Source organism: Pomacea canaliculata, linkage group LG4 (assembly GCF_003073045.1).
Source record: "Pomacea canaliculata isolate SZHN2017 linkage group LG4, ASM307304v1, whole genome shotgun sequence".
Classification (NCBI taxonomy): Eukaryota; Metazoa; Mollusca; class Gastropoda; order Architaenioglossa; family Ampullariidae; genus Pomacea; species Pomacea canaliculata.
Genome location: NC_037593.1, coordinates 3,745,911 through 3,758,331, shown reverse-complemented (window position 1 = coordinate 3,758,331; position 12,421 = coordinate 3,745,911). Strand labels below are relative to the sequence as shown.

The following is a 12,421-nucleotide window of genomic DNA, read 5'->3' as shown; positions in this document are numbered from 1 at the left end:
CAGCTAAATTTATTCTTTCCTTTTTCAGAAATTATATATATTCCTGCATCGCAAAGCTTTCGTACTCTACAATAAATGACTGCAAATATCTCGCAAATAAATGATGTTCATTTACATCAGATACTAGTATAATACTTGTTTATACTTGTTATTCTTATTGTATTCACTGGTCCTCTTCACTTAGAATCGACCAATCGTGGACTGGACTTATTAACAATATGCTAATAAGTGACCTTTAGGTTTGATGGGAAAAGGACAGTCAATTTATCTCATTTGCGACTTGGTGTTGAAAGGCCTGGGTTTTATTAATGAGATGTCATGTAATTATCCCGAACTATGAGGAGCGGACTCGAATTACATGAGAGTTTTTCATAAATGTTGAGGATTTACGCAGTGTATGCCAGCATTCATCTCGTATGCATGCTCTTACACACACACATGCAGACATACACACACATGCAGATACACACACACATGCAGACATACACACACAAGCAGACATACACACACATGTAGACATACACACACATGTAGACATACACATGCATGCCCTCACGCGCACGCACACACACACAAGCACACGTTCGTTCGGCATCAATTCCAGTACTCTTAATTGTTTATTATTCGAGATAATGTTTGTATGCAGGGAGGAGCTAGACAAATACTAAACAAGTGGAAAAAATAAAACATTGTCAACAAGTTGGTTTGAGTGGACCTCTGAGGTTAGTGGAGAAAGTGATGATCACATGTTTGTACACTCAATACATTTGCCAAAACAATGGGACTTTGGGAAACTTCGGGGCTTTGACTCTTCGGCACTTTGCCCTGTTAAGAATGGCCGGCTGTACACGTTCAGGCATGCAGGGGTATGTGTGCGTAATGGAGTTAAAAACAAATATGAAGAATAAAATACTCTGAAATCTTTATAATATTGTCATTATATTGCTTTCGAAGTTCTAATTTTACGTGTTTCTAGATTTTCTAAAAGCAGGAATCAAGCCTGGACAATACATTACCTCACCAAACTAGACTTCAGCCTGATTTTCCATTAATTTTCTTAATTATATTTTCTTCAGAAACCCGTACCCCGCTAGTCTCTAGTAGGAGCCGATTCCATTAAAGCTAGAATTAAGTGCAGGGCTATTAAATATAAGCCGATTTACCGACGATCTGATCAGGTTTACCCTGAAAATTGTCTCACTTGGAGACAAGGGTTTTAAAATTCTGCTGCATCGAGAAAAACATCGATTCCTGACAAAGTGTTGCACCTGGAATCGTAGTTAGGTCCTGGTGGCGCAGAGGATTTGCTTTACCTGCGCTCGATATCTACCGGCCAGGTAAGCTGTCTGTAGTATAGTCGAGGTTGGACACCAGACAGAGGACTCAGATCATCGGCCGAAGTCCTACCTCTTTGTCTGTTTCCAGTTATAGGACCCACCGACTCTTCCAGTCACCTTGGGGGTAGCCTATCCTTTGCTTCTATTACTACTCACCTGGGGTTAGCCTCACCAAACTACACTATTTTTCTCTCCCCTACTGTATGATTGTATCCCCTTTACTGCATACAGATAGGAGTTAAATTAGGAAGGTTGGGCCAAATCTCTAAAAGTGCCAGGACATTTTCTGGTCAGGTGACTCGAGTCTTGAATGTTTCTCTATTATCGCCTTCTTGTATTACGAGATGTAGTGGCATTTTTCTGTCTTTTTGCTGGTCGTTGGATAAAATGTTTTAGTGGTGCTTTTAGATCAGTCGATTACCGCCCACGCATCGAACTAGTGATTTTAATTGTATTCTTTAACAGGAAAATATGGACGAATTTTTTTTTTTTTTTTGTTTACCACTTGTAGGCAAATTTCTCAAACTCACGAGTTCTAAGTAGAACGTCCTCTGCGCATGTCACTTCAGGTGCGGGTTAATCGTCAACAAACACTGGGCCAAGTGTTTGTCCAGAGACCATAGTTTGCGACAAGCTTTGCTGCATAGAATTTGAAAGAAATGATCAAGTCCGAAAGCAAAATGATTTTTTTTACAGCAAAAATTAAGGGACATATGAGACTATGACTGAAAGGGTTTTCTTTGATGTAATATTTAGCCCAAGAGAACAGTTATTTTTTTATTTGAGTTTTTTTGTCTGCGTCGCCATTTTTAGCCGTTGGTGCTCGTGTAAACCTTGAAGACTTCGGCGGGAAGCATAACGGAGGTACACTGGCAGATTTGAGACTAAGGCAGACAGTTTGTAGGTCTGTAAGTAGCTTCAAACTTTGTTTAGGAAAGAAGATGTAATGTTCTTTTAACAAGGATAGTCCACAGTTACTCTTGACTGCGAGCGAAAGGTCACCAGTACACCATTGTAATTAAATACAGTAGAAAGTGTAAATAACTCGGGTGGGAAGTCAGAATCACAGTGTAGAAGTTTTCTCATTGTCGACAAATTTTTATCGATATTTTTGTTTGGGATGTAAAAATAAACCCGTAGCTGGTAAATGGAGAAAGTGTGAAAGATAGGAAAAATATGATAAAAAATCTGCATAATGTCTTCATATGTGTATGGGAAAAATGTTTTCATCCATCACTCTCGGATCGAAGTCGTGAGGTGTGTCACGTCCTTTACTGACATGCTGACTTCTCCCTATCAGTAACCACAGCATGGCCCTCGTTAATCAACAATCTCATTATATTTTCATTGCTTCAGAATTTAATCTCTCGAACCTCGTTTGTCATTTGTGGAAAGGGGAAGTTCTGTTTAAAAATATAATTAAAAATAAGAACACAAATCACCAGTTAAAACATAAATATAAAATGTAGAAAAGAGGTGTTAGACTTCGGCTCAAAGGAGGGAATAAAAAATAAATAAAAACTAAATTGTGAGATACGAGTTCCAAATTGTATGGCAACCACAGCACATGACGGAGACCAATGATCGTACAGCATGCGGAGTTCACTGAAAGAAGTAAACTTAATTTAATAATTTTGGAGAAAATCAGACACTGATTGGATCTCCGTCCAATAAATGAGCTTGACTGGCTGGACAGCGAGTTCTCTGTTCTACACCTCCACCAGCAACATTCACGACCGCAATCAGGGACAGAGAAGAAATAAAGAAACAACTATTGATTTGGCTTTAGTGAGTCATTTAAGCTAATGAAACAAATTGATAAAAGGGAGTGAGAAAGAAATATTGACAAGTACTCCTGCTACTTGGCAGGTAGGAGATGTTGTGGTTGGGGGAAGGGTCGGGTAGGATGGTGGGCAACCCAAGAAACAAAGTGACGGCCTAACCGGGTTGGCGATCATCAAACGCTATTAGCGGGGCTATCGAAACCAATCTCACCCGGAAGCTATCACCGACTGGTGAAAAGGCTAGCACACACCCGAGCAACGGCCACGCAAACAATCCACCCTGTGCAAGCCGGCACCCTTTCTGCACTATAGTCGGGTGGATCGAACAAGGAATCTCACTTCCCAGGTAGAAATACCACTCGACATGAAGGAAACTCAATTTCACGTAGAAAAAAGATTGGGGTTCACCAGACGCAGTTGTGAAATGCCAGTGTGAATTACTTACCCCTGTTTTGAAGAATTTGCTGGAAGAAAACTGAGCTGTCCTTCTCAATGCTTAGCTAAACTTTATAATGTACATGTATCTATTTTTCTACGTAGTTTTCATCAGAAACACTTTTCTTTTGCGGTTATTAAACCTAGTTATAAGAAGACTACAGTATGTGTGTGCATTATCATGTCAGTTGAAAGGTCCAAACAAACTCTAAATTAAGACTTTTGTGTACAAACACCTAAACAAACCTGTGGTAGAAGTTGGCAAAGAAGAAGGTTGATATTGTCCTTCAGGGATTGATGATGTCTATGCTTCTCTCCCTCATTTCCTCTTTTCTCTGCCTGTGTGCGTCTGTGTGTGCGCATGCACTGGCTCACGGTTACTCTAAAAACTTGCCTGTTGATCCTTTTTTTAAATTTCTAGCCTTGGCTCGTAAGAGTTACACAATCAATCTTTTCAAAGGCCGAACTTACTACCAAGAGAAAACCGGAAGTGAGGCCAACCGACTTCTTCCAGATATCGTCCAGTTTCGATGCAGCAGAGTAGGGTCGTCAGGCAATCAGTCTCTCGGTCACCTGTTTGATTCCGTTTCTGAGGCCGGCCTGTACAAGTCCAGGGTGGTCAGAGGAAGAACTGGCTTACGAACGTGAAGGGGTGGACTGGTCGTCCCGTGGATCTGATCGCCATCGCCCAGAACAGGCGCAAGTAGCTGCGGCGTCTGTCCATGTGCTCACACAAACGACCGGTACCAGACAAGAGACGACTGACTGACTGATTGTACAAATCCCTAGGTAACTGTATGGCTAAGCCCTGTCAGCCAGCTAAACATTTCTAAACTATTCCCAGTCTAGCTGACTGCCATCCCCTCTTTTGCGCATGCCAGTAGAAGACTTGAGAAGGAAACCCAACGTAAAGACGTTTTGTCCAAAACATGATTCTGCTTCATAGGTGAGTTCACCGCTTTTAATAATCTGGTGCCAGTTAATAATAATTACTACTATTATTACCAAATAAATGAAATAATCTCCAGATTTTTTTTATAGAAATTGTCACATTTCACATCCAAGTCATGTATCTTAATAATCTGTGTTTTGTCTCAGGGATGTGAACTAGCTGCAAACAATCCACCTCTGACCTTTACTATATACATTAATAATAACTTTACCAACGCATCGCAATCATCTTATACTCGAAAAACTTTCAGCTGTCTCGGTATCACAAACCATTTCATTATTTGCTGCTACCTGCACCGAGCAAATGCAGATTAACACAGTTACCTACCTTCTAAGGTCCTGCGCTTGTCACAGATCCGGGAGTTGCTGTCGACTTCCAGTACACATATATCCAAACGCTTCTGTAATTAGTTGCTTTTTGTACAAACTGGGCAAATTTCCAGAAGGTAGGGTTGGACTAGTCGCACATGTAAACTTTGAAATAAAGTGTAAGGCTGTTACCCTCTGAGGACAGTTTGAATAATGGGTCTCCGGCAGACGGCGTTTCGTCTGCAGCCATGACGACTGGTGGACCCAGCAGCTCCAGAATGTTGACAGTGAATGTATGTATGGCTGTGCACAAACAAATAATGGATTAGGACTCCACTTATTTCAATGTCAGTACATTCAGGAGTTTGTCTGAGCACCTAATTATATTTCAAGAGATTAAATAAAACAAAACCACTGTAACCATGAAGTGCCTGGGGTTTATTTTTTCTCAGTATGTAAATCATGTGACATGGGGACAGACGTTAAAGAGAGCTCTTATACAGCATCACAGGTTTTTTTTTATTTTCTGAAGCAGGTTGGACGTTCATCGTTTGCAACACCACTTTTTTTAATTTCCAACTGTAAATAAACACAGCAAAGCAAACATGTAGTGTGTTTGCATGCAGCTCAGCAAAGGGGACAAATTTTGCATCTCTATCAATAGCTTCTGCAGGGTTAGGAGCCTTTCGAGAGTCCTGAAAAGCTCACTTTTTTAAAGCAGTGAGAAGCTCTTTAAGGAATATTTTTCTTCCCACAGGGTGTAGGGTCATCCCTGTGCACGAATTCTCATGGGCTTCTCTGTAAAATTAAACATCGCCTTCATGCAGACCTCACACCATTCGACTCGATCACGTGAGTCTGGTCTCGAGGAAAGATTTCATTTTATTTTATATAAAAGATTATTCCCTCATTCCGTGAAAGCTTCTTGAATAAAAGTAAAAGTTATGGCAGCCAATTTGCAACCTGATCCTAGTCTAGCCAGAGTTAAAGCGAATTAGACTTCTTCATTTAAATCGTCGACTTAATCGCACCGTATGAGGCGAACTTAAACCAAAATGCTCACCTGTCATTATAAGAAAAACTGGCAGGTGACCCCAGGCAGGCAAGAACGACTCAGTCCGTGTTTGCTTTGCACACTTCTCGTGATAATAAAATGTCTGCGTGAAAAGACGAGCTTCGTGCCTCCATTTCCACGAAGTCGTGCACGCGCTTGTTGCACAACCTGGGCACTCGTAAGACAGCGCACTCATTAACCTTCCTCGTTTATTTTGCCAGTAGGAAGGCTTGAGCAAAGTTTACTTAATTACTGTGTAGTCTGGAGCTCAAGCTCAAGATAAATTAACTTCTGGGCGTGGGAAGTCTGACAGATCGCTCTCCATTGTCAGGTCGATGATTCAGAATTTCTGTCACATCGCCCTTGGCTCGGGAATATTTCACCTGCTGAAGGGATTTTTGTTAAGTGATGTCATCAGTAATATAAAATGTGCTTTACATATCTCTTAGGTAAAGTAACCTTTTTTTTTTTCTCTCTCTCTCTCTCTTTCTCTCTGCGGACGAACAGTCATTATCTCCAAAGTAGAAACATGGAGCACAGCAGTCTTTCATTGCGCATGCGCTTAACTTCGGCTGAAGGGTAACTGCTTCAGTGATTCCGCAGTATAACGAGGCCGCTACACTACTACACTGGTGGACTACAAGAGGTGGTGTGCTGACCCCCGACCAGTACACAAAGCTCTGTCTGTCTACTGCAGATGCAGCCAAGTTCTATGGCCTCCCAGACAAAGAAAGCGTGCTCCTCCCGTTGTTGAGGTCAGAGAGTTCGTCAGTTAGAAGACTGGGGGTTTCTAACCAACAGACAGACAGCCGTCCACCTACACAAATCCGTGGTCAGAAATAAGCTCCATCGCCCAAAACACTGCTACGAGGCTAATTAAATCAAGCAGGTGCAAGGACAAGAGATGTTGGCTATGTCGGCATGGCAGTATATCGACGATAAACAAAAATATTGTGACAATGAGAAAGCTAACTGTGTGTGCTCACCTACCTGCTGAGTTGGTAAGTACTTTCCCTGACCCTAAGCGGCCAGACCTGCAGTGGATTTGTCACCTGTGTCAGGATGACACAGAGGCACAATGTCACAATGGCCAACACTGCTGTTCAGCCCTTGATTCTCGTCTACAGAAAATAAAATGTGTCTGATGATTGTAGATAAATAACCAACAACAACAAAAATGCTAGACAGAATTAAGTTAAAGAAAGTGATGGAATAATGAAAGAGGAGAAAGAAAGAAAAATCTTATTATGGGTTAGCAATTTGATGCTGCAAATGACCATGACTGAACACTTGTCAGTGATGGTCTCCTTTTGAAGATGTTGACTTCGTCATCATTCAAGCAGTTAAATTGTATAAGGCAAAAGTTGTTTCCTTCTTAGTAAAAATATTTTAATACCCTGTTTCAGGCCGTCTTTTTCTTTCAGAATGGTGTAGAAGGGTGTAAATCTTCTGTTTCACCTTTCCATAAGAAGGGCAACCCTACGATCCGTCTAATTATCGTGGTCTTAGTGTACTCAGTAAGTTGTTTACCTATATACTCACTAAAAGATTGATTTGTTGGATAAAAGAAAGGGGCACAATCATCGATGTCCCAAAGAATTTTAGAAAAGTAGGTTTATGAAGTAGTAATAGAAAAGCAGATTACAATTAATCATATATTTGCATAAATACTACCATTATTATTGTCATCAGCATCAGCATCATCAGCAGAATCGTTGCTTGTTATGTAAAGCACTTTGAAACAGACTTTTATTAAATGCACAATTGGGAAAAACTACTAAACTTAATGCAGAATATATTAACATTCAAAAGGCCTTCGACTTTACGGATCGGAAAATATTGTGAAGAGTTAAGGATGAGAAGACAAGAAAAAATATTCTGCGTTTGTGCATATAAAGAGAGAATTATGATCTGAATGATGGCGAATGAATTTGTAAGACCTACTTGATACCTATTGGGAGGTTAGTACTTCCTGTGATTTTATGTATGAACAGCGCCTTGAGCTTCGTAAACATTTGAAAGTATCGCAATGTCCATGTCAAAACCACAAAATGTTTAGAATGACTTCAAGCTTAATGCGAGGGTTCTCAGCACAGTTCTACTTTTAAATCTTTTAACTATCACCTGATAATTTGTAATGACAAACCTTAGTTCGCTAACCAAGTGTTTAGGTGTATTTTTTCTTTGCAAGGTACCGTCCATTCTCTTCCAATTCTCTGCGCAGTTCTTGACAAAGCTGCAGCTCAAAATACCCGTATGTGTGCACAGGATCTTAAAATCTCCTTATTAAAAATAAAGAAATAAATAATATAATCTAGTTGTGCACTTCCTGTTTGGTAGCATTAGCCGCTCTTCGACCATCTGCTGTGAGGCGCAAAAAGGTCAGTAGGTCAGGCGCCAAGGGTGACAGGTCAGGAAAGAGCTGAGAGTGGGGCAAAGACACGGGTATGATCCTGGTTCTCAGAGACGATGGTTTTAACAGTGCAAACGGCATCCATTGCACATATTGACTTCACAAACTTTGTGACCTCGCATCGTGTGTGAGAAACGATTAAAATATCTGCTGGCCTGCATGCACCGCCACGAAACGACTGTTTGAAATGGATCGTTATGTTTTGAAAGAGTTAATTTAGACAGGAAGTCCTGTGAAATACGGATTTTTAACATTAATGCCTTTTAGTTTACATGTTCTCTCAAACAAGCAGAAAAATTACATGACAAACACAAAACGATATTTTTCAATATTATTATCTCTGGTATTATCTCTGAAGTTGTACTGTCTGTGTGTGTGTGTGTTTTCTCTCACAAAAGAAATGTCATACTATTGTAGATGTCTTGCATTGTTTTTTGGGGTATGGCAATTCAGTTTCATACAAAATGCACGTTTCCACGTGAAAGTCAATAAACATTCAGGCAGAAATCATTATCATCAACCTGCAGCAATGACTGAAACAAAATTGTTTATAACTACATCAAGAAAGTCAGCTACAATTAACAAAACATTTTTTTAATATTAAAATTTTTGTCCTCTCATTTTTGGGTTTTTGTTTGGAGTCTCATATTTTCAATTAGTCTTATTCAATAAGTCATGCTTGCTACGAGAATTGTCCTTTCTGTTAGATCTGTACTGTCGTCTGCATCTAAAGCCATCGTGGGGACAAAATCAAATTTCTTCAACATCCTCTCTATCTTAAAAATGACTTTACAAAGAATTTGCTTAATAAAAATAATAAAAGTACTGAGACAGTAACACATAACTGTTTCATTATTACTTCGTATACAATCACTAGTCAACTTACATAATGTAACAATAACGATCTCCAAAATGGCAGCTTGTCAGCTTCAAGCAGAGCCAACCAGTCTACCATTAGTTTCACATCAGTGCAAAAAAAAAAAAAAATAAATAAATAAAATAAAAATAATAATAAATAAAATAATAAAAAAATAAAAATAAATTGCGAGGGTTGTTGGTGATATTCAAACAGGAATACGGCGATGCTGATGCTGATTTTTCGGTGGCGCTTATGTCTAAAAATAAACTTCTCTCTCTCTCGCTTTCTGTCTCTCTCTCACACACACACACACGGACATTTGTGTTATTTTTACGTGTGCGTCTTACAACATTTGTCGTTATCGAGGCCTTGGTTACTGTAAGCTTTGATATGCCATTTAAATAATAACAACATTAATACACGCAAATGTTGCGAGCGAACGCCCGCTTATTGACCGCTGACACTGGCGCTAAAAGCCTCAGACAAATGTCCAGCACTTGTCCAACTTTGGCAAAGTTGTGGGTGAAGGTCAAAGAAACCAGAGGTTCAGGGGTCAAGAGTTCGGAACTTTGTAACTTTGGCCAACTTGCTAACTTCAGGCTTGTTTGCTAATCTGTTTGCAACTAGAATTTTACTGTTTTGTTACTGTTTGTGGAATAAACTGAACTGCATTTTTTGGTGAACATGTAAAGGGTGTCTTCCTGTCGTTGAGGGATCTCTTGGGGTGTGAGATCCCTTCATCCAGGCTTTATGTGAGGAAAATAATGCTTATCTCTTCTCCCTCGCCCCCTTACCTTTTTCAGCCCTCTCAATAAAAAAGTCAGGTGCCCATTCTATTCACCTGCATCTCACGGGTATTAAACCATTGTCTCCGGATTAACACACCATCACATTTCTTTCCAATTTACCTGAGGCATCAGTAGGCAAAGTCCTCGACATTCGTGAGGTCGACAAGACATCAACTGCTGTTTGTGTTCCACTCCAACCTTAATGAAGTAGATTGTAGTTCTACTTTGCGAGTAAAAGCTGTGCAGAATATTTACCATGGCACTTAATTTGAGAATTATCAAAAAGTGCGTCCTCGGAGCTAGACTTATTTCTCGATTTAAACAGATGATGCTTCCTGTGTAAATGGGAGAGGCGGCAACTACAGGAGGCACAAGCCAAGCGCATCACCGTCCGTTTGGCCTGCACGTGCGACTCGTATCCAGAAAACACACACACACACAGAGGGGTGTGGATACAAAAAGAGAGATATTTGACATATAACACCTTAGAAGCAAAGTCTGATCATTTACTAATATTGCACAAAAGATCCATTAATCGCTTGGGTGAGGGTAGAAAAACACTTTGATCCATCCACTCATTTAAAGTGTGCACAAGGGTATCGCATAATTCATCGAATAAAGACATTGTTCTGTGGATAAATGGTCTTGTCACTGAACTCTGTGGATAAATGGTCTTGTCATTCAACTCTGTGGATAAGTGGTCTTGACATTCAACTCTGTGGATAAATGCACACAGTGGATAAATGATCTTGTCATTCAACTCTGTGGATAAATGCACACACACACACACACACATATAAACACGCACAGAGAGAGGGTGTGTCACAATGGTGGATGTAAAGGTACCCGGTAGTCTAGTCAGAGGGTGTAGACATGCTGTCTGGTCGAGTCACCGCAGAGTTGCAAATGCCTCTATGGGTCAAAGGCTGTAACAAATTATTTTTATTAAAAACGAAATGTAAACAACTCGTGAGACTGATTCCCGTCTCTGATAAAGACTTTCTCTTTTTTTTTTCTTTGTTACAGTTCAAAACTACAGCTATTTCCCATAAAGCGTATCGACAGAAGTTTGGTGGCGTATCGATTCCAACTGGTCCACCGGGCAAGTCGCGCGCCAGGTAATGATAAGCCACTCTTCGCCGCAGTCTACCAGACCTGTTACATAGAGCTGTGTGTAACATAAGGCTGTGTTACATACTGATAGGCCTGTTACTTAGAGTAACTGTGTTACTCATGTTTTTATAGCTATATGCTCATATACTTATATCTTACATGTGAATATATATGCACATTTTCTTCTACTTCCAAATTACATCATCATACATTTTAATCACGTGTGTGAGTGAGTCGTGTACTTTGTGCTAGTGAGTGTTTTGGTTTGTTTTGGGTGGTTTTTTTTTGGCAGGTTGGTGGTGGGCGGAGTAGGGTCGATGCGTGCACGTGCTTACTGTTTAGAGACTGGTGAGAGGAGAGGGAGAAATGGTCGTATAATGAGAAACTTAACAACAGTATATGTATATATACACAGTCGAACGACAACAGTGATTCTGGGTGAACAAAGCAAAATCGATAGGAAAGAGTTTATCCTCTCTCTTTCCTACTCTACCCCCTCCATCCCCAACACCTCACCTGTACAGGTGAAATCGCGATCTGGCACCAGCAGCTGCGTGTCGGCTTCACGCCTATGAGGCTCCCTCGTCGCTAATTGACGTTGTCACGTGATAGTTTGGCCAGAATGGCGTTCAGCACCGTCTGGCCACTTTTGATCTGTTGTGCGGCAGTTAGGTCTGTATTTGCCCCCATGGCCTGGGTCGCCTTCTCGGGTGTGTGTAACACGGGTTTGCTTTTTACTCACAACTGCGCCGTGTTGCCAGGTTTCGCTAAAGTTTACAGGATCTGAAGGGAATCCAAACTCATGCCACCCCAGCCAGGAACGGCAATCTACCGAAAAGAGTTATGGGTCTTGGCACATGTACGGAAGATTTCTTCCTCAGAAACTGTTCGTGTGCCTTGTCTTTAAGGGTTGCAGACTTTTTTTTTTTTTTTTTAATATTCCGAGTTAATAACAAAATACGAATATCTATTTAGTTTAAGACTTGACGATAAAGTACAAAACTTTCTTCGTGTCTGAATAAAGTTTTTTTTTTTAAATATTTGATCACGGTGGAAAACTTTCACATTAAAAATGGACTCTCCGAAAGTTATAGTAGGATAAATTTGTCCTAATAACCGGATAAAAATCTTGTTGAGTACAAATCTTCTGTTCTCAAGGTACACGCCTGCAAACACATCACTGGGCACAGAAAGAGATCAACAACCAGAAGTCGGATTCGCTTTGGCTGTGAAATGTTGATGACATGAGTTTTAACTCTTACATTTGTTTGTCTCGGTGTCTTCTGCTTTTCCGGTTGGCTTTTCTATATACATTTTATTCAAGCTAGTAACGTAGCAGCCGATGTTGCAGGGTGGTGGTGTTCAAGATGATGGTACT

At 40.4% G+C, this 12,421-nt stretch overlaps 1 protein-coding gene across 4 annotated transcripts in view; it reads right to left on the bottom strand.

Annotated features, from left to right (window-relative positions):
* Nucleotides 1-9,974, bottom strand: part of LOC112561268 (sodium-dependent dopamine transporter-like) — a 56,468-nt gene extending 46,494 nt beyond the window's left edge. For 2 of the 4 annotated variants that reach the window (XM_025233640.1, XM_025233643.1), the window contains exons 1-4: nucleotides 9,170-9,974; nucleotides 6,861-6,991; nucleotides 5,880-6,253; nucleotides 4,836-5,119 (exon numbers count right to left, since the gene is read on the bottom strand). The gene's annotated coding sequence lies outside the window, so the exon portion shown is untranslated. Of the gene's footprint in view, nucleotides 1-4,835; nucleotides 5,120-5,879; nucleotides 6,257-6,856; nucleotides 6,992-9,169 lie in introns of all 4 variants that reach the window. The other 2 variants (XM_025233642.1, XM_025233641.1) reach the window with 2 other exon arrangements.
* Nucleotides 9,975-12,421: the final 2,447 nt, after the last annotated feature.